This window comes from Prionailurus viverrinus, chromosome A3 (assembly GCF_022837055.1).
Source record: "Prionailurus viverrinus isolate Anna chromosome A3, UM_Priviv_1.0, whole genome shotgun sequence".
In the NCBI taxonomy this organism is placed as follows: domain Eukaryota; kingdom Metazoa; phylum Chordata; class Mammalia; order Carnivora; family Felidae; genus Prionailurus; species Prionailurus viverrinus.
In genome coordinates this window covers 31,501,817-31,528,487 of record NC_062563.1, presented here as the reverse complement: position 1 = coordinate 31,528,487, position 26,671 = coordinate 31,501,817, and the positions used below count along the sequence as shown (strand labels likewise).

General features: G+C 45.3%; 1 pseudogene; it reads left to right on the top strand.

The window, feature by feature from the left end:
* The first annotated feature begins 269 nt into the window (after positions 1-269).
* LOC125162910 (60S ribosomal protein L10-like) overlaps positions 270-26,671 on the top strand; it is a 38,587-nt pseudogene continuing 12,185 nt past the window's right edge.

Sequence of the window (26,671 nt, the reverse complement as noted above, 5' to 3'; positions counted from 1 at the left end):
AATACCCTGGGACCCAAGGATTTTACATGTATGAGGGGAAAAGAAGCTTATTCTCAGACACGCCAGAGCTCAAAAATACACCATGCCTAACATACAGTGAAACACTATGCAATTATGTTCTTAAAAAGAACATGGTCGTTTTCTCAGGAGTGACGTGGAAAGACTGTCAAGATCCATTGTTACACGAAAGAAGGAAATTGCCGAACAGTATGATAGTATGCTATCTTAGGGATTAAAGTAGAAAAATAAGAATCTATATTAATATTGGCATGTTTATTCCTAAAGAAGTCTGCAGAGGTGTCCCTGATGCTAAGATCCGCATCTTTGACATGGGGCGCAAGAAGGCCAAAGGGGACGAGTTCCCGCCATGTGGCCACGTGGTGTCAGATGAATATGAGCAGCTCCCCTCTGAAGCCCTGGAGGCTGCCCGCATTTGTGCCAACAAGTACACGGTGAAAAGCTGTGGCAAAGATGGTTTTCACATGGGGGGTCGGCTCCACCCCTTCCACGTCATCCGTATCCACAAGACGTTTCTTGCTGGAGCTGACAGGCTCCGGACAGGGATGCAGGTGCCTTGGAAAGCCCCAGGGCACAGTGGCCGGGGTCCACACTGGCCAAGTAAGTCATCGTGTCCATCCGTACCAAGTTGCAAAACCAGGAGCGGGTGACTGAGGCCCTACGTAGGGCCAAGTTCAAGTTCCCTGGCCGCCCGAAGATCCACGTTTCCAAGAAGTGGGGCATTCCCGAGTCTAACGCCGACGAATTTGAAGACATGGTGAATGAAAAGCGACTCATCGCAGACGGCTGTGGGGTGAAATAGATCCCTGATCGTGGCCCCTTGGACAAATGGCGGGCTCTGCACTCATGGGAAACTCAGCACTACCCCTCCCTATTCATGCCCACCGATGAATCCTGCTTCCTCTCTGAAAAAAAAAAATTTTGGGGGGTGCCTGGGTGGCTTAGTTCAGCGAGGTCATCAAACCCCCCATCGGGCTCTGTGCTGACGGCTCAGAGTCTGGATCCTGCCTCAGATTCTGTGTCTCCCTCTCTCTCTGCCTCTCCCCCCACTCACTGTCTCTGTTTCTCTCTAAAATAAATAAACGTTAAAAATTAAAAAAAATAAAATTTTTAAAAATGAAGATTGTTAAACTAAAAACATGAATTATTTGAGGGGCACCTGGGTGGCTCATTGAGAAGAATGTGTGACTCTTCATCTCAGGGTGGTGAGTTTGAACGCCATGTGGGGTGTTGAGATTACTAAAAAATGAATAAACTTTAAAAAAAGAATTATTTGGGGGCACCTGGGTGGCTTAGTCAGTGGAGCGTCCGACTTTGGCTCAGGTCATATCGCGGTCCATGAGTTCGAGCCCCTCGTTGGGCTCTGTGATGACAGCTCAGAGCCTGGAGCCTGTTTCAGATTCTGTGTGTCCCTTTCTCTCTGCCTCTCCCCCGCTCACAGTCTGTCTCTGTCTCTCTCTCAAAAAGAAATAAACATTAAAAAAAGAATCATTTGAAAAGATTAATGGAACAGACAAGTCTCTGGCAGGTGTATCATTAAGGAGCGATCACACGAATATCCAAGATTTTAAGCATTAAAGGATTTAAAATACTGGGGGCTTATAAAAGAACCCACAGATTCACAGAATCTTTAAAAATTAAGGAAATAACACGTTCCACAAAATAACACAAAAGAACAGGGAAGAACTGTTCAGTAAATCATATTAGGATAACCGATTAGTAATTAGGAGGATATATTTAATTTCTCCTTTCACATAATTTACCAAAAATCAATTTTCAGCATATTACATGTTCTCTCTAGGGTTGATTGGTTAAGTTAAAAATTGTGGAAAAAATATACATAAAATTTACTAACTTACCATTTTAAGCGTATAGTTTACTAATGTTAAACACACACACATTATTGTGTATCTAACCTCCAAAATTCTTTTTTTTTTAATTTTCTTAACGTTTATTTATTTTTGAGACAGAGCATGAATGGGGGAGGGTCAGAGAGAGAGGGAGACACAGAATTTGAAACAGACTCCAGGCTCTGAGCGGTCAGCACAGAGCCCAACGCGGGGCTCCAACTCACGGACCTCGAGATCGTGACCTGGGCCGAAGTCGGCCGCTTAACCAACTGAGCCACCCAGGCGCCCCTCCAAAATTCTTTTTATTTGACAAAACTGGAAGTCTATACCTGTTTAACAACAACTCCCCATTCCCTCCTCCCCTCAGACCCTGGCAACCACCATTCTACGATGAATTTGACCGCTGTAGGCGCCTCGAAAAAGTAGGAACGTACAGTATCTGTCCTGCTGTCGTTGGCTTGTTTCTCTTAGCATAATGTCCTCAAGTTCATCTGTGTTCCAGCATGTCACAGAATTGGCTTCCTTTTTAAGGCTCAACAATATTCCATTTTTCCAGTCTGTTTATTCATCTCTTGGACCCTTGGGTGGCCTCTACTTCGTTTCTGTTTTAGCTATTACGAATAATGCTGCTACGAACATGGGTGTGATATCTCTTCAAGACCCTGTTTTCAATTATTTTGGTTATACAGCCCGACATGAAATGGCTGGATCCTATGGTAATTTTATGTTTTAGTTTTTTTTTTTTTTTTTTTTAACATTTATTTATTTTTGGGACAGAGAGAGACAGAGAGACAGAGCATGAATGGGGGAGGAGCAGAGAGAGAGGGAGACACAGAAACGGAAACAGGCTCCAGGCTCTGAGCCATCAGCCCAGAGCCTGACGCGGGGCTCGAACTCACGGACCGCGAGATCGTGACCTGGCTGAAGTCGGACGCTTAACCGACTGCGCCACCCAGGCGCCCCTATGTTTTAGTTTTTTGAGGAACCGATATAATGTTTTCTGTGGCGGCTGCCCCATTTTACATGTCCGTCAATAATGCACAGGGGTTCAAATTTCACCACATTGTCACCAACACTTGTTTTCTGTTTTGTTTCCTTTTTGTTTAAGTACAGCCATCCTAATGGGTGGGAAGTTGTATCTCACTGTGGTTTTGATTTTCGTTTCCCTAGTGCCTAGTGATGTGGAGGATCTTTTCATGTGCTTCACTTAATGCTCATTTGTATATTTTTCTTGGAGAAATGTCCGTTCGAGTCCCTTGTCTGTATTTGAATCATGGTTGTTTTTGTGTTGTAGAGTTGTTTGCTATACGTTCTGGATATTAATCTTTTTCATATATGTGATTTTCAAATATTTTCTCCCATTCTGTGGGTTACCTTTTCCCTCTGTTGACAGTGTCCTATATTGCACAAAATTTAATTTTGATGAGGTCCAAATTTATCTATTTTTCCTTTTCCTGCCTGTGCCTTTGGTGTCATATCCAAGAAACCATTACCAAATCCAATATCATGACGCTTTCCTCCTATGTTTTCTATGAAGAATATTATAGTCTTAGCTCTTATATTTGGGTCTCCAATCCATTTTGAATTAATTTTTTGTACATGGTGTTAGGTAAGGGTCTAACTTCATTTTTTGGCATGTGACTATCCAATTTTCCTAGCATGATACTTAAAAAAATTTTTTTCATGTTTATTTCAGTTTGAGAGAGAGAGACAGAGCGTGAGTGGGGGAGAGGCAGAGAGAGAGGGAGACACAGAATCCAAAGCAGGTTCCAGGCTCTGAGCTGTCAGCACAAAGCCTGACATGGGGCTTGAACTCATGAACTGGGAGATCATGACCTGAGCTGAAGTCAGACGCTTAACCGACTAAGCCACCCAGGCACCTGATCCCAGCACCATATTTTAAAAAGACTCTCCTTTCCCCCATTTAATAGTCTTTGCACCTTTGTCAAAATTATTTGACTCTAGGGGTGCCTGGGTGGCTCACTTGGTCAAGCGTTCAACTCTTGGTTTCAGCTCAGGTCATGATTTCCCAGGTTGTGAGTTCAAATCCTGCATTGAAAAGCCTGATTGGGATGCTCTCTCTTCCTCTCTCTGCCCCTTCTTCCCTCTTGCTCTCAAAATAAATAAATAAACTTAGGGAAAGAAAAAAAACATTTGAGGGGTGCCTGAGTGGCTCAGTCGGTTGAGCGTCTGACTTCAGCTCAGGACATGATCTCACCCCTTGTGAGTTCCAGCCCCATGTTGGGCTCTGTGCCAACAGCTCAGAGTCTGGAGCCTGCTTCGGACTCTGTGTCTCCTTCTCTCTCTCTCTTTCTGCTCTTCTCCCACTTGTGCTCTGTCTCTCTGTCTCTCTCAACAATAAAACATTAAAAACAAAAACCAAAACCTTCGACTATATATGTGAAGGTTCATTTTCGGGCTCTGTCTTCTCAATGGAATCACCCTGGAGCTTTAAAATCCCCACCCAGGGATTCTGATGTAAGCGCGGCCCGAGCCTGGAGAGTTTTTAACCATCTGCAGGTGCTTCTTTTTTTTTTTTTTTTTAAATTTTTTTTCAACGTTTTTTATTTATTTTTGGGACAGAGACAAAGCATGAACGGGGGAGGGGCAGAGAGAGAGGGAGACACAGAATCAGAAACAGGCTCCAGGCTCTGAGCCATCAGTCCAGAGCCCGACGCGGGGCTCGAACTCCCGGACCGCAAGATAGTGACCTGGCTGAAGTCGGACACTTAACCGACTGCGCCACCCAGGCACCCCTCTGCAGGTGCTTCTAATGTGCCTCCGAGGTTGAGTAATGAAGAGCTAACATTGACTGAGTGCTTATACTGAGCCGGGCCCCATTCTACGTCCTTGAAACCTCACATGGCAACCTGATGAGACTGATCTATCGTTTTCCCATATATAGAGGGGCCAATGAGTCACAAAGAGGTTAAGTACCTGCCAAGGACACACAGATCAAAAGTGATAGGGTCTCTGCTTGAACTCCAGAGCAGGTGCCCCTTATCACGGTGCTGTGCTGCCAGGGGTCACATACCATGTGACCTGCCATGATCCCTGCCTTAAGATTCCTCCAGGTGGAAAGATGGCCCATAATCTAAAAGGCAAGACTATGCCCACCCTTGCTAAACTGGTCCGGTCTGGCAGCCGAGGTTACAAAAGGGAACAAGGAGTCTGTTTTAAGCTCCTGAGGCCAGCTCCTGCATGGACCCTCCCAGGATGTGACCCCAAACCCCTGGCCTCCCTCCCAGAGACATCTGAGCTGAGACCCCAAGCCGCCTGGCTCCTCTCCAGCCTATCTGGACTCTTATCACCGGCCTCCCCAATCCAAGCCCATGATTTCATGACGTGTAGTTTTTCACACGATGCTTGTGGGGTAGAAGCCCCCAACACCGTTCTTGCAAAACAAATGTGCGTGTTGGGGCCTGTGGTCCTGTGGAGAACTGAAGTGGTCATTTTTCCATCTTCTGAGAGACCTGAGAATCTTTCAGGGCTGTCGAGTTCGGGGGGCCACAGGGAAGCTGGGACTAAAGAAGTCTCTGTGCCTCAGTCTCTTCCAGTCATTGTGAAAGTAAGTCCTGAAAAGAAAAGGGGGTTCAAATCATGATGAAAGTTGAGGGATTACATAAATTTAAAAAAATGAATCGAATGAGAAAATTCGAAAGCTACGTGTATTGGTTATCTATTAATACACAATAAGTTACCTCAAAATTTAAACACTACTATCAATATTCATTATCTCGGGGAGCCTGGGTGGTTCAGTTGGTGAAGCATCTGACTTCAGCTCAGGTCACGATCTCACGGTTCGTGGGTTCGAGCCCCCCGTCGGGCTCTGTGCTGACAGCTCAGAGTCTGGAGCCTGCTTCGGATTTTGTGTCTCCCTCTCTCTCTGCCCCTCCCCCACTCACGCTCTGTCTCTCAAGTCTCTGTCTCTCAAAAATGAATAAATGTTAAACAACTTGAAAACAAAACATTCATTATCTCACATAGTTTCATGCGTGGGTTCAGGATTTGGGGACAGCTTAGCTGGGCATTTCTGCCTCAGTCTCTCAGGGGGTTGCGGCCCTCTGAAGTCTTAACAGAGCAGGAGAATCCAATTCATGGCTCACAGGGTCATTGGCACAAGGCCTCGTTCCCTCAGGACGTGGCAGCCGGCTTCCTCCAGAATGAGTGACACAAGATGTCCACGATGACATAAGCCAAGCCGCAGAAGCCATCCACCCCCATTTCTATAATGTCCTATTTGTTACACAGCTCACCGCCCACTCCATTCGCTAGGAAGGGGACCACACAAGGAGTGGAATACCTGGAGTAAGGGTCATTGGGGACCATCTTGGAGGCTGAATACCATACTATATAAATGCGAATAGGCGGTAACATGTCTGTAAGTGTTTATCTTGAGTAAGGCACTGTCCTAATGTATTAACACGTTTCATTCTCCCTATAGCCCTAAAGGTAAGTGTGTTCTCAGTCTTATTTTGCGTATGAGGAAACAGGCACAGAGAAGTTCAGCTACTGGTCCAACACTTCACGGCCACGGGGAGGGAGGCGGAGATTGAATTCAGGCTGTCACCAGCACACGGCACGGCCTCAGTGGGGCACCAGTTGGTGGGCATTAAAAAAAAAAAAAACAAAAAACCGAGGATTAAATCAGAAGAGCTAGAAAGAAAAGGGAAACTGAAAATTAGCACGGGAAAAATAAAGCTGGGAGTGGGCGACAGAGAGCCAGTGAAAATAAAGGGATAAAGTAGATCAAAGAAACAGTGATGGTTTAAAATGGAAGGCAAATTTAAGGCCAAGGAAGAAGACAAAGCAGGGTAAGACTACAGCTTAAAATCCTGCAAAGTAAGATTAGGAGTTTTAAAAAGAACAATCAAGGGAGAAACACAAAGCTAATGCACAATGAAAGGGGGGTTTACAAAGATGTAAAAGAAACTGAAGCCAAACCCGTGCATGAAAAAATAATCAGCAAGGAGGTTAAAAAGGAGGCAGGGTGGAAAAATCTCACTGGAGGCAGCTGTGGAAAGACTGAAAGAGGGTTTTTAGGACACATCAAGCTTCTAGCTCATCCTAAAATAGGCAGGAAGGCCTCAGGCACCCTCTGCATCTGCAGCCTCTGATCTCAGGACTGGGCCCCTCGTTCCCACCTAGGGAGACCTGGGGCAGAATTTTCTAGAACACTGCTTCTCAAAGTGGGGCCCTTGACCAGCAACCCCATTACCGGAGCTTGCTAGGAATGCAGAGCCTTAGGCCTCACCCCAGGCCCCGATGGTTCACCATCTGCATTTTAGCAGGATCCGGGGGAGGAGGATTCGTGTGCCCATGAAAGACTGAGCAGTCCTACTTTGCAAGAAATGTCACATTTCTTCCCTTGATTTTTAGTTTATGAAGTATTTTAAATCTCCAAAGAAGTATAAAAATAATGCAGCACTTAGGAATGTACAACTCAGATATAACAAATGCTAGCGTTTTGACAAATTCGCTGCAGATCCTTTTTTTTCCTTCCTTTTTGTCCTTAACACAGAAAAGGTATAGTTTCTTCCTCCCGCTTCGGTTCTCTTTCCTTTCCTGGGGAGAGCTGCTGCCATGAAGTTGGTGTTTCCTCCCCTGTATTCTATTTACGCCTTTATTACAAAGGTAGGAATGCACAAACACACAATCATTTCATGGGCATTTGATTGTACACAAATGCTACCACACCCTACGTATCTTTCTGCAACTCCCCTCTGTAACTTAGCCGAGTTTCACAGGCTGATGCGGGTTGACTTACCCCAGCTGAGTTCACTCGTTTTAATAGCTGTGTCGTTGGGGCGCCTGGGTGGCTCAGTTGGTTAAGCGTCCGACTTCAGCTCAGGTCACGATCTCGCGGTCCGTGAGTTCGAGCCCCACGTCGGGCTCTGTCTGGGCTGACGGCTCAGAGACTGGAGCCTGCTTCTGGTTCTGTGTCTCCCTCTCTCTCTGCCCCTCCCCCGTTCATGCTCTGTCTCTGTCTCAAAAATAAATAAATGTTAAAAAAAAAAATAGCTGTGGGGCGCCTGGGTGGCGCAGTCGGTTAAGCGTCCGACTTCAGCCAGGTCACGATCTCGCGGTCCGTGAGTTCCAGCCCCGCGTCGGGCTCTGGGCTGATGGCTCAGAGCCTGGAGCCTGTTTCCGATTCTGTGTCTCCCTCTCTCTCTGCCCCTCCCCCGTTCATGCTCTGTCTCTCTCTGTCCCCAAAATAAATAAACGTTGAAAAAAAAAAATAGCTGTGTCGTGTTCCTTTGATGGCATATCGTGAAATGTATTTGTTAGTTTGCCCACCGAGTAACAATTAGGCTGTTTCCAATTTTTGGCTGTCACAAAAGAAAAGCTGAAATGAACATTTGCAGGTCTTTGTGCACAGGTGTGAGCATTTCACATCTTGCAAATACGGAGGAGAGGGTTTTCGGGGCCAATTGATGCTTTTGACAAACACGTGTAAGTGTTCTTCGGTGTTCGAGTTCTCGCCACCTTTCACTGCGTTGGTGTTTTAGACACCATGGGCTGGCTGACCGGGTAACGTTCTAGCCCTTTCTGCATAGCTTATCTGTATCGCAGAGATGGATGGGACAACCAAATACCAACATTCTCGTCTCCCTTTCATCTGTAGCCATGGAACATAGCTCTGGACACTGTGCCTCCCATGCTTTATTAAATTTTTTTTTTTTTTAATTTTTTTTTTTCAACGTTTGTTTATTTTTGGGACAGAGAGAGACAGAGCATGAACGGGGGAGAAGCAGAGAGAGAGGGAGACACAGAATCGGAAACAGGCTCCAGGCTCTGAGCCATCAGCCCAGAGCCCGACGCGGGGCTCAAACTCACGGACCGCGAGATCGTGACCTGGCTGAAGTCAGACGCTTAACCGACTGCGCCACCCAGGCGCCCCTTAAATTTTTTTTTTAACATTTATTTATTTTTGAGACAGAGAGAGACAGAGCATGAATGGGGGAGGGGCAGAGAGAGAGGGAGACACAGAATCGGAAGCAGGCTCCAGGCTCTGAGCCATCAGCCCAGAGCCTGACGCGGGGCTCGAACTCACAGACCGCGAGATCGTGACCTGAGCTGAAGTCGGATGCTCAACCGACTGAGCCACCCAGGCGCCCCTCCCATGCTTTATTAAAGAAGAATAATTAGAAGCAACATTGGCCAAATGTCAGCATTACGAATTGACTGCAGGCGCATAAGTGTTGTTACATCATTCTCGGTTCTCTTGTGGATGTTTGAAATACTTTATATGGCAAAAGTTGGCTGGCCGGATTTTAAAGCTTTTGCTTTTCTGACAAAGAGGATCAATGGTTTAGCTTTGGTCTTTCTTCTTTGATTCTGGCTTTAAAACTGGGTGAGATGCTGGGAGGCACACCAGCTACCTTACAATCGTGTGGTTGAGCTACGGAACCGGTGCCCACAGTTGGTCACCTCCAGACTTCCCCAAACTTCTTGTTATGCGAGGAAAAGAATCTCATAATTGTCTGAGTTACTGTTAGATCTTCTGTTACTCGTAGTCTAATGTGTTCCTGATTAATATAGCCGGGTTTGTTAGTTTTTGCCAGTCTAAAGGATGTAAATGGTATCTCATTATGTTTTAATATGCATTTCCTTATGTACTGAAGAAGCTGGGTGTTTCTCTTTAAATTTTTTTTTTGACGTTCATTTATTTTTGAGAGAGAGAGAAAGACAGAGCATGAGTAGGGGAGGGCAGAGAGAGAGGGAGACACAGAATCTGAAGCAGGCTCCACACTCTGAGTTGTCAGCATAGAGCCTGACGCGGGGCTCGAACCCACAGCCACGAGATCATGATCTGAGAGGAAATTGGACGCTTAACCGACCGAGCCACCCAGGTGTCCCAGAAACTGAGTGTTTTTCTGTTTATGTGTCTCACGTGTTTATTGGTCATAGAAACCATTCCTTTGCTTGTTTACCTTTAGATTTTCGTCCTTATTATTTGTAGGTTAAAGAAATATCTGGGGTACCAATTCTTTCTCAATTATATACATTACGAGTATTATCTAAGTTTGTAGCTTTTCTTTTGCACCTTATTTATGGCTTTCCATGACTGTATGAGTTTTCAATATATCTGTACAAAAGCTTTATGTTTTAATGTAATTAAATTTGACAATATTCAATCTTGTTAGGCATTCTTTCCTATCCAGAAGGCATAAAGATAATTCTCCAGAATTTTCCTCCACAAGTTTTACTTTTAATATTTAAGTCTTTAATCCCCTTGGAATTTATTTTGAGTGTGGTCTGAGCTAAGGATCTCACTGGTGCTTTTCTCTATGTGAATAACCAATCCTCCCAGTCACATTTAATAAAGAGCCCACCCCCTTTTCCATGTATTTGTAATTCCACTTCCTGTATGTACTGTGGCAGGGAGCCACTAAGATGACCCCCATGATCTCACCTCCTGCTACTCAGGTCCTTTTTAGTCCCTTCCCCTTGAGAGTGAGCTGGACATAGTGACTCACTAGGAATGAGTGGAATATGCCATTAAGGAGGGTATGTCACTTTTCAGATGAGGTTATTTTAAGACCATTGTGGCTGGGGCGCCTGGGTGGTTTTGTCGGTTAAGCCTCTGACTCTTGGTTTTGGCTTAGGTCACGATCTCATGGTTTTGTGAATTCGAGCCCCACATCACGCTCTGCGCTGACAGTGTGGAGTCTGTTTGAGATTCTCTCTCTCTCTCTCTCTCTCTCTCTCTCTCCCCCCCCCCCCACTTGTGCTGTCTCTCTCTCAAAATAAATTAATTTTAAAAAGAAGAAGAAGAAGAAGAAGAAGAAGAAGAAGATGATGATTGTGGCTCCCATCTTGGCTTTTCTATCTTTCTCAGTTTCTCAAATCACTCACTGTGGAGGAAGCCAGCTGCCATGTTGTGTGAGCAGCCCTCTCTATGGAAAGACCCATATGGTGAAAATCAGAGCCTCTTGCCAGTATCTGTGAATAAACTTGGAAGTGGATTTTCCTCCCTTCATATTAGCGCAGCCCTGGCCACGGACTTGCTTACAACCTCAGGAGAGACCCTGAGCCAGGACCACCCTGTCACTTCTGGACCGCTAATCTTCAGGAAGTGTCTGAGATCATGAATGTTTGTGGTTTTAACCTACTAAAATTTGGGGCAACTTTTGACGACACAGCATTACTCGTATATAGCTGTAGATAGTGAAAGGTTTTTGTTTTCTTACCAATTCTTTCACTTTTCTTCTTTTTCTTTGTCTTTTTTATTCTGGAAAAAAAAATACTGATAGAGGACATCCTTGTCCTTGGTTCTGACTTTAAAGGGAATTTCTTTTTAAATCCAAGTTAGTTAACATATAGCATAATAATGATTTCAGGAATAGAATTTATTGATTCATCACTTACATATAACACCCAGTGTTATATATCACTTACATATAGCATCTCAACAAGTGCCCTCCTTAATACCCATCACCCAGTTAGCCCATCCCCCTACCTAACACCCCACCAGCAACCTTCAGTTTGTTCTCTGCATTTAAGAGTCTCTTACAGTTTGTCTCTCTCTCTCTGTATTTATCTTTTTTTGCTTCCCTTTCCTTATGTTCATCTGTTTTGTTAAATTGCACGTATGAGTGAAATCATATGCTATTTGTCTTTCTCTGACTGACTTATTTCGCTTAGCACAATACACTCTGGTTCCATCCATGTTGTTGAAATAAAGGAAATTCTTCGAACATCTCACACTAAGAAGGATATGTTTTTTTGTTTGGTTTGGTAAATTTCTTAACAGCAGAAAACAGATTTTTTTTCAAGTTTATTTTTTAGAGAGAGGGAGAGAGAGAGACAGAGTGCAAGCAGGGGAGGGGCAGAGAGAGAGGGAGACACAGAATCCAAAGTAGGCTCCAGGATCTGAGCTGTCAGCACAGAGCCTGACATGGGGCTGATACTCACACACCTCGAGATCATGACCTGGGAGGTAGTCGGACGTTTAACCGACTGAGCCACGCAGGTGCCACTGCAACAGAAAACGGAGTAAAGTAATTCTCTTCTGTTTCTAGTGTGCTCAGTGTGCCCCCCGCCCCCCATCTTAGACCTTTCAGGTTGCCTGGGTCCACATTCAAATGCCAGAATCATCTTCTCTGGGCCCGAGGCCTCCTCTGATCCTCCCCAAACCTAGGAAGGCCACTTTGGCCCAGCAAAGGGAAAGCTGAACATGCTGAGGACTCAAAGCTCCAGGGTCAGTTGCCAGCAATGACTTTCTCTTGGGAACTGGAGTATACATCCCCCAGCTCACTCACCCCTCTGCCCTCTGGTGGGATAATTACAAGGGTCTGTTTCCGGGGGTGGGGGTGGGGGGTCAGGAACCCAAGGGAAGACTGTACTTTCATAAAATAGTTGTTGGATTAACCACTTGTTTTTTCCTGAATCTATTGAGATGACCATATGGTTTTGCTTCTTTAAGCTGTGTATATTCTATTGCTATCTTCTAATGGTCGTGACATCCTTTCCTCTTGGGATAAATGCTACTTGGTAATGTTTTCCCCCACATTGCTGCATTTGATTAGCTAATGGATGTTTCATAAAACTGTCACATCTAAATACATGAAATTGGACGGTCGGTTTCCTATTTCTGCCGTTCTTTCTGGCTTGGATCAGGGTTATACTAGCCATGGCTAGTGACTAGCCTTGTACAAATTGGTGAAGCTTGTTTTGGAACTCGAGTAAGGTAGAGATTTTTTTGTTCCTTGAGGGTAATACAAGTGACTGTGAGGACATGTGGGCTTGGGGCAGTGTTTTGTAGAAATTTTTATTTGGATTCAAACTTTAATGTATAAGTGTATTTGGATTTTCTACTTTTTAAAAAAATTTTGTATATGTTTATTTATTTTTGAGAGAGAGAGCATGTGAGCAGGGAGGGGCAGAGAGAGGGGGAGAATTCGAAGCAGCTCCAGGTTCTGAGCTGTCAGCACAGAGCCTGATGTGGGACTTGAACCCACGCACTGTGAGGTCATGACCTGAGTGGAAGTCGGATGCTTACCCGACTGAGCCACCCAGGGGCCCCTGGATTTTCTACTTTTTGAATAGTTTTGGTAAGTGATATCTTTGCAGGTAATTGTCCACTTTAATCTCATTTTTTAAATGTGTAGTTTAACATGCAGAGTTCAGAGTTTTAGGACAAATGCTTGTCTCCTCCCAGCCCCCACAGAATTGGGCAGACACGGACAGAAGCAAGGAAAAAGATGCTTTCGTTGGCCTCTGATGGCCCACATGCTTAAAAGAAATGAGGGAGGAGCCAATAATTTCTCTAAAGATTTCTCATTGTAATTTTTAAAAAACTCATTAAAGGGGCGCCTGGGTGGCGCAGTCGGTTAAGCGTCCGACTTCAGCCAGGTCACGATCTCGCGGTCCGTGAGTTCGAGCCCCGCGTCGGGCTCTGGGCTGATGGCTCAGAGCCTGGAGCCTGTTTCCGATTCTGTGTCTCCCTCTCTCTCTGCCCCTCCCCCGTTCATGCTCTGTCTCTCTCTGTCCCAAAAATAAATAAACGTTGAAAAAAAAAAATTTTAAAAACTCATTAAATACCACAGATGTTTTCAGTGGGGACCACAGGCTAGGCAGGAGCACCAAAGGTAATTTCAAGTGAAGGTGAGAACCACCTGGGCAGCGAGGAGGCTTTCCTGGGGTGGACACCGAGATAAGGCCAGAGGTTTATCTGGCATGGAGGCCAAGGCCACGTGATGGAGACCTGGAAGCTAAGTCAAGAAGGGAGAGAGTTGCAGGGGAGGGGTGGGGAACACAGACCCTTTTTTTTTTTTTTTTACAATATTTAAGCCCTTATTTTAAAAGACAGCTGAAGAGCTGAGAAGAGATAAGGTTGGGGAAAGCCTGGAGCATCAGGGTGGGGGCAATGCCCCCAGAAGAGCTGAGTCTCAGATGTGGCAAGGGCAGGAAAAGCCTGCAATCAGGTGGGTTGATTTTGCCTCGGGTGGTGGGAGGAAAGGGTGTGAAAATGGCCTTGTAACAAGAAGGCACAGCGGGCTGGGAAAATCCAAGGCTTTGCAGCTGTGTGACCTCGGGCAAGTTACTTAACTCCTAAAGCCTTGGAATACTAGAAGGTCTGATTTTCAACTGAGTTTCCTACAATTTTAAATTCCTGTGGCTTGGTTGTGGGGATCTGGAGATCCATGGGGTTGTGTGGGGGGTGGAAACTTCAAGGTCCTATTTCCCAAGGCCCCTTCTCCAACCTCAGTAGCACCCCTATTCTACCTCACTGGTATATTATATACGGGATCAAGCAAGAGCTTTGTGCTGAGGAAGCCAAAAGATTCTGTGGTTTAAAAAACTGGGGCACCTGCGTGGCTCAGTCAGTTGAGCATCCGACTTTGGCTCAGAGTCATGATCTCATGGTTTGTGAGTTCAAGCACCAGTTCCAGGCTTACTGCTGTCAGTGCAGAGCCCGCTTCAGATCTTCTGTCCCTCTCTCTACCCCTTCCTTGACTTGTGCTTTCTCTCAAAAATAAATAGATCTTGAAAAAAATTATATAGTAAAAAGGAAACTGCCATGGATATTCGACAAGCACTGGGATTTTTTTTTTAACAGTGAAACAGAGTTCAAAAAAATAAATGTACTGTGGTAGGTAGTCCTTAAGGTGATCCCCCAATGATCTCGCCTCCTGGTACACAGGTCCTTCCTTATGAGTCCCCTCCCCTTGAGTGCGCACAATGATGTGCAAAATGGATTGGGGAAGGGCGAGACTAGACCCTTGGTCCTCAAGGAATGGACTGTAGACCAGGAAACACCAGCATCACTTGGACACTTATAAGAAAGGCAACATCTCGAGCCCTGACTCAGATCTACTGAATCAGAATTTGCATTTAAAAAAAAATTTTTTTAATGTGGTTTTTATTTATTTTTGAAGGAGAGAGAGAGAGACAGAGCATGAGCGAGGGAGGAGCAGAGAGAGAGGGAGACACAGAATCAGAAGCAGGCGCCAGACTCTAAGCTGTCAGCACAGAGCCTGATGCAGGGCTCGAACCCACAAACTGTGAGATCACGACCTGAGCCGAAGCTGGACGCTCAACCGACAGAGCCACCCAGGTGCCCCCAGAATTTGCATTTTAATTTTAGGTGCTTTAGAAATACTTCATGCCTGCATCACTGCAGGCCCAAGCCGGGGATTTCAGCCTCAGTCACCTGCTAGGACCAGAGAGGTCCCATAAATGAATAAGGAGCCCATTGTGTGGGACGGGCCAATGGCAGGAAGACCTCAACCCTTGCCCCCACGGGGGGAGGGACCCTCAGGTGCAGCCCTGAAGACTGTGGTCACGCCAGAACAGAGACATTGCCAGGAATTCCGGTTTCAGAGCAAGAATGAGGAAGGCTTTGCGCACGTGGTGATACAGGACTACCTCCCGGTTACGTTCGTCAAGCCAAGCAGGCAATGGAACAGCGTGTATGGTATATCGTGGGTCTTGGTTTGGGTTTCTGCCAAGGAAAACTCTGAGACGAGGATGTGAGAGTAAACCGTTTATTTGGGAAGTGAGCTGGGGAAACATTAGGAAGGTAGAGTGGAGAAGGGAGATAGGGAAGGGCGGCCTGTGATGCGTGGCTTTTCCAACCAACAACTGATGTGGGCAAGTGGAGCTGAATCCTGCTGAGAAGTGGAGAACTCACAACTCACTCCCCCCCCTCCCCGCCCCCGCCCAGTTATCTCACTGGAAGGCTCTTGGATGCGGGCACTCCTAGATGGAAGTAATTCCCCCAGGCACAGCTTGCTGCTGTGTCCACTGTCTCGCTTTCCCACTGAAGCACAGGCACACAGCCATGCTCAGGCAGGTGGGTCAGTGAGCGGGAGCACCGTGAAAAAGATCAGGCCCAAGGCGCACAGTGGAGGGCTGAGAGCATCTGCTAGGCAGCTGTTTGGGTCAGGAAGTTCTTTGTGCTTGCCTGGGCCCAAAAGTGTGTTTGTTACATATGTACAAGAAAGCAAGACCAGTTGCTGCCGGGCAGGAGGATGGCAGGGAGGCCAGGGAGACTTTTAGCAGGGACGTTTTTTACCTCTTGAATTTAGAACCCGGTGAATGTATTCCTTATTTTTCATCAGTACAGTTCAAGCAAAGTAGCCTGCAGGGAAGGGAAAGAATAAAAATAGATTACAAAAATGACTTCCATGTGGCATTGGGCTGTGGGGAAAATAAGGGAGGAGGTGGCTGCGGAGAGGAAAGGAACACTTAGAGGGAAGACAGGTGTCACAGGTGCACACACTGGGCAGCTCAGATACTTCTGAGCCCATACTATTTTATACATTTTGAATAAATGAAGCATGGACAGCATATAGTGAAATGGGACGTAATGTCTTTATCTTTATCAGGCCATGCATTCTACTTCTTGGTACAGATATTAAAGTCACCAAACCCACGAGATGGGATTCGAGGCGGCCGGACACAGTTGCCAACATTCTTCTTAAAGTGCGTAAGCATCAGCTATCATTTCTTCCATGATACCAAGTGGAATCTCCGGGAATCTTGTTTGAAAAGTCTCTGCCTTCCTTTGGCAGCCAAAACAATCCTGAAAAAGAACAAAGTTGGAGAACTGATACTTCCCAATTTCAAAATTTACTACAAAGCTATAGTAATGAAAATAGTGTGAGGGGTGTCTGGGTGGCTCAGTTGGTTAAGCGACTGACTTGCGGCTCAGGTCATGATCTCGCGGTTTGTGAGTTCGAGACCTGCATCGGGCTCCGTGCTGACAGCTCAGAGTCTGGAGCCTGCTTCAGATTCTGTGTCTCCCCCTCTCTCTACCCCTCCCCTGCTCATGCTCTGTGTCTCTCTGTCTCTCAATAATAAATAAACGTCAAAAAAAAATTAGTGTGAAACTGGCATATAGTTAGACTACTGGTAGAGACCAATGGAATAGGAGAGAGGCCTAGAAATACACCGTTATGTCTCTGGTCAACAGAATTTCAACAAAGGTGCCAAGACCATAGAATGGAGAAAGGACAGACTATTCAACAAATGGTGTTGGGAAATCTGGATATCCATGTGTAAAAGAATGAAGTTGGACCTGACCTTATACCAGACACAAAAAAATTACTCAAGATGGATCAAAGGCCTAAACATATGACCTAAAACTATAAAAACAAACAGTAGAGAACATCGGGGAAAATCTTCACGAAATTGCTGCTGATCGCAACATTATTCACAGTAGCCAAAAAGTGGAAGCCACCCAAGGTGTCCATTGATGGATGGATAGATAAACAAAATGGTAAGTTTTATCAAAATTAAAAAAAAAAAAAGCGATTGCCCTGCATCATCAATAGGACAAAATAGCAATAATGCTTCCTGATATACTGAATGCACTGAATGCACTGAATACACTAATGCACTGAAAAGAATACAACATCCATGTGTGATTCTTGCCAAAAATGTTGAATCCAAATCTAAGCACGAGAAAACATCAACAAATCCAAATAGAGAGACGCTCTACAGAATAAGTGACTTGAACTCTCCGAATGTATACACCCACATCATGAAAAATAAAAAGAGGCAAAGAAACTCCAGATGAAAAAGAGATTAAAGGGGCATGACAACCAAATGCAACTTGTGATCCTTAATTGGACTCGGGATCAAAAAGAAAAAAATAAAGGATATCATTGGACAGCTGGGGACATTTGAATATAGACTGAATAAAAAAAAGAGTAACAATGTTAGCTTTCCCAAGTGTGAAGTTGTGATTGTGTAGGAGAGTCTTTAGTCCCTGGGAGGTTTGCGGTGAAGGGTTCAGAGCTGAAATGTCATATAATGTCTGCAGTGACTCCCAAATGGTTCAGGGGCAAAAAAGGAGAGAGAGGGAGAGGAAGTGCAACGGAGAATGTAGGGGAAGGATTAGGGAGGGTTAATTGGATCTTTCTTGCAACTGTTCAGGAAATTCGAAACTTTCAAAATAAAAATGTTAGGAGTAAAAACAAAATAAAACCAGACGTTGGGAGTTGGAAGGAACTGCCCTGTGGAGTTGCAAATGCACCCGGCTTGGGCTCAAGGACGTAGGCACCCTGCCTCTGGAGTTTCCGCAAGGGAGCGGAGGTGAGCAAAAAGGCCAGGCCTATTTGGTGTTGCCGTCCAGCCAGCAGGGAGTGAGCCAGAAGCCACCGGTGGGGCACTGAAATGGGCTGTGCCCATGGCTGATGGACAGGGAGGTCGAGTCTAGGAAAGAAACACAAGTGTGTGATTTGGGGGCTTGATGCTTGGCCGGGGTCCCCTGCTCAAACACATCTGTGCCACCCCCTTCACGAAGCCAAAACGTCTACCGTAAGAGAGGTGTTGTTTTACTCGCCCAATAAACTCATACTGATTCAGGAACCAACTACTGGGCATCTACTACTGGGATATAAAAATGGGCAGGACTGATATGGTCCCTCTGCTTCCAAGAGCCCAGAGTCCAGTCTGGACCAGATGAGGGAATGGTGTGATGAGTGATTTGGAAAGGCCCCTGCTCCTATGCCCGTGGGTCAGGCAGCTCCGCAGAGGAAGTGACCGGGGACACTGGGGAGTAAGACAAGTTGGCTGAGGGTTAGGGGAGATGAGGTTGTTAAAAGTGAAGAGAAGGAGAGCCGAGAGCTCATTAATTTCAGTGCACAGAATTTAGATTTCTTTGAATCTCGGCTCCTCCCCTGAAATGCTGTAGAGTATCGAGCAAGTTACTGAACCTCTCTGAGCTCTCGTATCTCAGCGTCAACATGGAGAACATAATGCCTCCCTGCAGCGTGAGGGCGAGAAACAATCAGCACAAGACACCTGGCACCTGCTAGACACAAGTACATGTTAACTTGAACTTCAGTTTCACAGTTTTGCCTTAGGCCAGTACATCCATGTGTCAAAGGAGTCTGTATCCAGAGTATCCAGGATATATGAAGAATTCTTTTTTTTTCTCGCCGTAATGAAATGCTCTTTATTACCATTGAAAGCCACTTATTACTTCTATAGGCACACGGCACACATTTTCATAAACTTTACCTGTTGGGTATTTCACATTTAAAAAAATAGCTTCAGGGGCGCCTGGGTGGCTCAGTCGGTTGAGCGTCCGACTTCGGCTCAGGTCATGATCTCGCCGTTTGTGAGTTCGATCCCTGCGTGGGGCTCTGTGCTGACAGCTCGGAGCCTGGAGCCTGCTTCAGATTCTGTGTCTCCGTCTCTCTCTGCCCCTCCCCCACTCAAGCTCTGTCTCTCTGTGTATCAAAAATAAATAAAATGTAAAAACAATTTTTTTAAAATAGCTTTATTGAGATATAACTCCTCTACCATACACTTCAGTCTTCTGAAGTTTAAAATGTAATGGTTTTTAGTATTCCACAGAGTTGTGCAACCAACACCTGTCATTGTTTGCTCACTTTTATCACCCCCATTAGCAGCCACTCCCCATTTCCCTCCAACTCCTTCATCCCTGGGCCACCACTAATCTCATCAATAATCTTTTTTTTTTTTTTTTTTTTTTTTAATTAACTAAGCTTCATGCTCAGTGCGGAGCCCAACTCGGGGCTTGAACTCATGACCCTGAGATCAATACCTGAGATGAGATGAAGAGTCAGATGCTCAACCTACTGAGCTGCCCAGGCGCCCCTCATCACCAATCTTGAGGAAAGCACTAGTTGTGGGACCTCAGGCAAGTTCCTTAATGTGTCTGAATTCTGTTGTCTTCATCCATCACACGGGGACAATAACTGTGCCTACCTCATAGGGTTGTTAGGAGGGCTAACTAAGAGTTAGAATTGTAATATCTTTGGACAAACAGTATCTTGATCAGAGTAAAACATTCAATAAGTGTTATTACCACTACTCTCATTTTTTCACTGTTATTGTAATTGACCTAGAGAGGTTAAGCAACTCTTCTAAGCTCACAGAGCTGGGGCTTTCCAGCCTGGCTCTCCATGTGTGTCCCCATTGCCAAAACGCTCATCCATCAGTTTTTATTATTTTTTTTAATTTTTTAATGTTTATTTATTTTTAAATTTATGTTTATTTTATTTTTGAGAGAGAGAGAGACAGAGCACAAGTGGGGGAGGGGCAGAGAGAGAAAGGGAGACACAGGATCTGAAGCAGGCTCCAGGCTCTGAGCTGTCCGCACAGAGCCGGACGCGGGGCTGGAACTCATGGACTGTGAGATCATGACCTGAGCCAAAGTCGGCGCTCAACCGACGGAGCCACCCAGGCATCCTTGATGTTTATTTAATTTTAAGAGAGAGCAAGTGGGGAAGAGGCAGAGAGAAGGGGGTTCAGAAGCTGATAGCACAGAGCCTGAAGCGGGGTTGGAAATCACGAATTATGAGATCATGACCTGAGCTGAAGTCAGACGCTTAACTGACTGAGCCACCCATGTGCTCCTCATTCGTTACTTCCTATCCAGACTTTCATCACCTTTTAAGTAGCCTTCTTTCCACCCATCTCTTTGCTTACTTCCCCATTCTCCACATTTAGTGACAGTGAGCTTCTTAACAAATGTCTTAAACACCCACATGGGGTGTGGGTAGATGCTCTCAGTGGTCCACCCCGGAGCCCAAGGGTCCCATTGACCATTTCTGTACGTCACTCACCTAGGCCTTCTCACTCGTGCAGTGGCCGATCTTGCACAACTTATCCTTGGAAGTCGCACGCTATCATTTCTGCAACATCCTTGAGTTACATAGCTCAGCCCGATTCATTGTGGGAGAAAACTACCCTGTAAACCATTGACCTACCCTAAACCATTCCCAAATGTGTGAATAGCAGGAGGTTAGATCACTGGGGGCCGTCTGGGAGGGTGGCTATCACAATCCCCTTCCATTCTTCTCTCTCATCTACTCTTTCTCTCTTGTACTGTACACACTGCCTTTTGTAGGAGTTGGTACTGATTGCGAACCCAACTGCCATTCCCTCTGTTAACAGAGCAGCAATTCATTCAAGTTTTATTATTCGGGATTCTTAGTGTTGGACAACACAATCTACTCTAGCAGAAAATGATGTGCACTGCCCCCAGAATCGTTGGCAGGGCTGACGAAACATGATCTATATCAACGATGGACAAATTATGGCCAGCAAGCTTGCTGCCAATTTTTATAAAGTTTTATCGGGACACAGCCACACCCACTTGTTTACATACTGTCTTATGGCTGCTTTCACACTATAATGCAGAGTTGAGTAGTTGTGACAGAGACCTTATGCCCCACAAAGCTTAAAACATTTACTACCTGGCCCTTTAAGAAAAAGTCAGAATGGTGCAGCCATTCTGGAAAACAATATAGAAGTTCCTCAAAAACTTAAATATAGAATTAGCATATGATCCAGCAATCCCACGTCTGGGTATATATTCAAAAGCATCCAAAGCAGGATCTCGAAGAGATTTTTACACACCCAGAACTGCAGCATTATCACAAGAGCCAAGATGTGCAAGCAACTTAAATGTCCATCAACAGATAAAGGGATAAACAAAACATGGTATACACACACAACGGAATATTATGCAGCCTTTAAAAAGAAGGGAATCCTGGGGTGCCTGGGTGGCTCAGTCGGTTAAGCATCCGACTTTGGCTCAGGTCACAATCTCACGGTCCGTGAGTTCGAGCGCCGCATCCGTCTCTGTGCTGATAGCTCAGAGCCTGGAGCCTGTTTCGGATTCTGTGTCTCCCTCTCTCTCTGACCCTCCCCCGTTCATGCTGTCTCTCCCTGTCTCAAAAATAAATAAACGTTAAAAAATATATATTTTAAAAAAAAAAAGAAGGGAATCCTGTTACAGGCTACAACATGGATGAACCTTGAAGACATTATGTTAAGTGAAATAAGCCAGCCACAAAAGGACAAATACTGTATGATTCCATGGAGGTCTCGAAAGCAGTCCAAAGCGTAGAAACATAAGGTAGAAAGTTGGTTGCCAAGGGCCAGGGGAGGGAGGAGAAATTCGTGTTTAATCTGTAGAGTTTCCATTTTGCAAGATGAAAGAAATTCTAGAGATCTGTTGTACGACCATGTGAATGTACATAACACGGCTGGACTGTACACTTAAAAATGGTTAAGATGTGGGGCACCTGGGTGGCTCAGTCAGTTGAGCGTCTGACTTCAGCTCAGATCATGATCTCACGGTCCGTGAGTTCAAGCCCCGCGTTGGGCTTTGTGCTGATGGCTCACGGCCTGGAGCCTGCTTCGGATTCTGTGTCTCCCTCCCTCTCTGCCCCTCCCCCACTCATGCTCTGTCTCCCTCTGTCTCAAAAAACAAAAAAACAAAACATTAAAAAAAAATGGTTAAGATGAGGGTGCCTGGGTGGCTCAGGCGGTTAAGCATCTGACTCTTGGTTCCAGCTCAGGTCATGATCTCACGGTTCGTGGGTTCGAGCCCCGCATCCAGCTCTGCACTGCTGGTGCAGAAGCTGCTTGGGATTCTCTCTCTCCCTCTTTTTCTGTCCCCCCCCCCCACTCGTACTCTCTCTCTCTCAAAATAAACTTGAAAAAAAATTTTAAATGGTAAAGATGGTAAATTTAATGTTATGTGGTTTTGTTGTTGTTTTTTGGTTTTTGTTTTTACCACACACAGAAAAAAGAAGTCACAGAACAAGTCCCCCAAGCACACGGAGAACTGGAATGCCAAGGGTCCCGTTGTCCCTGCCGCAGGGGGCATGTTGCAAATAAGGAAGCTGCCACCACATCTGCCACCTGCAGAATCCCAACCCCTGGGCCAAGTTCACACGAGCAAGTCAACCTTCTCTGAGTCTTGCCTTTTCCTCCACGTGATTCAGCCTTCATGCAGAAACTCACGCGAGTATTTGGACAGGAGGAAATGCAGTTTTCGCTTCCAGCCTTTCCAGTCCAGGACGGTGTGCTAGAAAAGGAACCCCAACATCAGCCATCAAAAGGCATCGCTTTTCAGGTATTCCCAATTCAAGAGCAAATCCCGAAGAGTCTAGGTCAATGGCTTTCAAACATTATTATCACCTTAAGTGTTTGTTGAAACACAGATTCCTGGGTCCCACCGCCAGAGTTTCAGAGTTAGAACATACTGGGCTGGGGCCCGAGGGTTTGTATTTTTTAAAAATTCCCAGTTGGTGCTGATGGCATAAGGATTACCGAAACCACTGTCTCCAAACCCTTTGCACACCCTGCCCCATCTAGCTAAATGGACACTGCCGCCTGGGAGGAGACAGGCTGTCCGAGGGCCCTGGGGACCAGTCACTTGGCCCACCTGTACACCACTCAGGGCACAAGCACACCTCATCAGTGATTGGTCCCGCGGGGGTGCGGGGGCTTCATGCCTTTCTGATCCGCTGAGTTGAGATGTGAGGTTCTGATAATGGCCATTGGAAAAGAGTTCCTTGCTCTTGGAAAGCTGCATAGGAGGGGCACCTGGGAGGCTCAGTCAGTTACGCATCCAACTCTTGATCTCAGCTCAGGTCACGATCTCACAGTTCATGAGTTTGGGCTCTGTGTTGATAGTGCGGGATTTGTTCTCCCTCTCTCTCTGCCCCTACCCCACTCGTGCTCGGTCTCTCTCTCTAAACAAACTGAAAAAAAAACCCCAAAAAACCAAAAGATCCATAGGAAAAAAATAGTCCCTCTTCTTCAGACATTACTACAAATGCACGTTATACCTAGAACCATGGAGCCATCTTGCAACCCTGAGGGGAAGTAGGCAGATATGTTGATGAGATGGGATAGACAGATGAAAAGAACCTTGATGACATCATGATTTGTAGATGTCATCAAGCCATTAATCAGCCCAAACCCATCTTTACCTCTGGGCTTGTTATCAGGAAGAATATATTTTCCTTACTTCCGTATATTCATTATCTCTTACGCGTAAGTAGGACTCAGCATTCTTTGTGATTTTCAGCCAAAAGCAATCTAATTTATATGCATTTTAATCTGCTTTTCACTTACATTCCATATTTGATATTTTTCAACATCATCAAAGAAAATGGTTGTATAACACTTGGGCTGTAATGTATTCAACACTTCCCTCTTGTTAGACATTCGGGGGGTTCCAGTTTTTGATTTACATTTTCTATAACCGGCATTTGTCATGATAAAATTAAAGATAAAAAAAGTTGTATGTTAATTATCTATATCACTTAAAATCTGTATTTAAAAAATCAAATTATGGACTCTTTTTATGCCCTGAATAAGCTGTTTCCAAATAGCTTATTTTCTGTTTAAAGAAATCAGGCAGTATTTTCCGTTTAAAGAAATCAGGCAGGGGAGACATGACTGGAAGTAAATGGCAGGTGGCAGCTCGGGTGTGGTATTTTGAAGTGTGGCAACAGGAGGTCGCTCGGGAGAGGCTGTCCTGAGAGGCTGTCCACTTGTCCAAAAATGTGTCTGCAGAACAGTGGTGAGGCAGCCCCAGGGGGCAAGCACCCGTACACACTGGAAGAAGAAACAATCCATTTCAATTTTTTTTTTAATGTTTGTTTATTTTTGAGAGAGACAGAGACAGAATGTGAGTGGGTTAGGGGCAGAGAGAGAGGGAGACAGAGAATCCGAAACAGGCTCCAGGCTCTGAGCTGTCAGCACAGAGCCCGATGCGGGGCTCAAACTCACAAACGGTGAGATCATGACCTGAGCCGAAGTTGGACGCTCAACCAGCTGAGCCACCCAGGCGCCCCAGAAACAATCCATTTCTAAAGTATATGTTGAGGCAGCCATCAACACTTTCCAACATAGAATTCCACACCTCTATATGTTGGAGCTTAGATTCTAGAATTTGCTTGTTATTCAAAGAAAATCAGAACAAACACATGAAGATTGATCCCACCTCACCAGAGGATGACGAACATGGTGCTAAATGCCTCGGAAGGGTTTTTCTCTTTTGTTTTTAACTGAAGTACGGTTGACACCCAATGTTACATGAGTTTCGGGTGTACAACACGGTGATTTGGCAAGTCTAGAGCTATGCTGTGCTCACCGCAAGCGTAGCTGCTGTGGGTCACCCTACAACGCTATTACCCTACTACTGACTGTATTCCCTATGCTGTACCTTTCGTCCCCGTGACTCACTCATTCCGTAACTGGAAGCCTGCACCTCCCTCTCCCCTTCGCCCATTTTGCCCATCCCCCACACCCCTCCCCTCCGACAACCACCAGGTTTTCTCTGTATTTACGAGTCTGCTTTGCTTGTTTTGTTCTTCGGATTCCACATATAAGTGAAATCACATGGTACTTATCGTTCTCTGACTCATTTCACTTAGCGTACCACCCTCGGTCCATCCACGTTGTCACAGTCGGGAAGATCTCATTCTTTCTCATGGCTGAGTAACAGTTACCTTCTTTATCCATCCGTATCTTGGCTATGGTAAATAATGCTGCAATCAACACAGGAGCGCGTGTACCTTTTTGAATTTTGAATTACTGTTTTTGTTTTCTCTGGGTAAATACCCAGGCGTCTTTTTTCCCACGGAGAGCTAGTTGGCATGAATTGACGAAGGAGAGACACATCCAGGTACATTCATGCTTATTAAAAATATTTTATTAAAAACCTACCACGTGCAAAAATGAGGCCAGGTGTGATAGGGTTACCAGGTATAGTAAATAAAAATACAGGATGCCCAGTTGAAAGTGACTTTCAGCTCTATAATAAATATTTTTTGGAATATGGACGTCCCAAACACATACGGCAACTCTAGCTGGGAGGATTGCCACCTGCGTCTTCTTTCTATCTCCGTGAGTTTTAACGAAACTCTGTTGGTACTTACGTGAAGCTGTTCTTAAAACCACATGAAAACTAGGGCCACCTGGGTGGTTCAGTCAGTGAAGCATCCGGCTTTGGCTCAGGTCATGATCTCATGGTTCGTGGGTTCGGGCCCCGCATTGGGCTCCGTGCTGACAGCTCAGAGCCTGGAGCCGGACTCGGATTCTGTGTCTCCCTCTCTCTCTGCTCCTCCCTTGCTTGTGCTCTCTCTCTCTCAAAAATAATAAACTTAAAAAAAAAAAAACCACCCACATGAAAACTTAAATGTAAACCTGTTACAAGAGACTTGTGTAAACATGTTCATAGCGTGTGATATTCCTAACTGGGAACAATCCCAATGTCCATCCACAGCAGAATAAGTAAATAAATGGTGGTCTTCATGCAACGGAACTCTGTGCGGCAGTGAAACAAAATGAACTCTTGTCACTTGTAACAACACGAATGAGTGTCAGACATTACGTTGAGTAAAACCAGCCGGACACAAAAGAGCACACGCTGGATGATTCTGTTTATACAAAGTTCAAAAATGGGCCAAACAGTTGATGGGGATAGAATAGTGGTTTCATGGGAGAGATGGGTAATGACCAGGAGAGGGCATAAAGGAACTTCTAGATTTCTGAAAAGAGCCTCAATTTTGATCTGGGTAGTACTTACACAGGTGCACACATAGGTAAAAATTCATCAACCAGCACATTAAGCTGTGTGTCTTATTTCAAGTATATTAGGTTTTAGTGGTTTTTGTTTTGTTTATTTTACTAAAAAAATTTTTTTTAATGTTTATTTATTTTTGAGAGAGAGACAGAGAGACACAGAGACAGAGTGTGAGCAAGGGAGGGGCAGACAGAGAGGGAGATACAGAATCCAAAGCAGGCTCTAGGCTCGGATCTGTCAGCACAGAGCCTGACAAGGGTCTCGAACTCACAAACTGTGAGATCATGACCCGAGCCAAAGTCAGAAACTTAACCGACTGAACCACCCAGGTGCCCCTGTTTTCGTTTTTTGTTTTTTGTTGTTTTTTTTTAAAGGTCTAACCCCCTGCCCTGAGACCAAGATCTCTGGTTTTCTCTAGGCCAGTTTCAAGCATCAACCCATTTTCACACCATGATTTTCCTCTCTACTCCCTCCATCTGGGCTG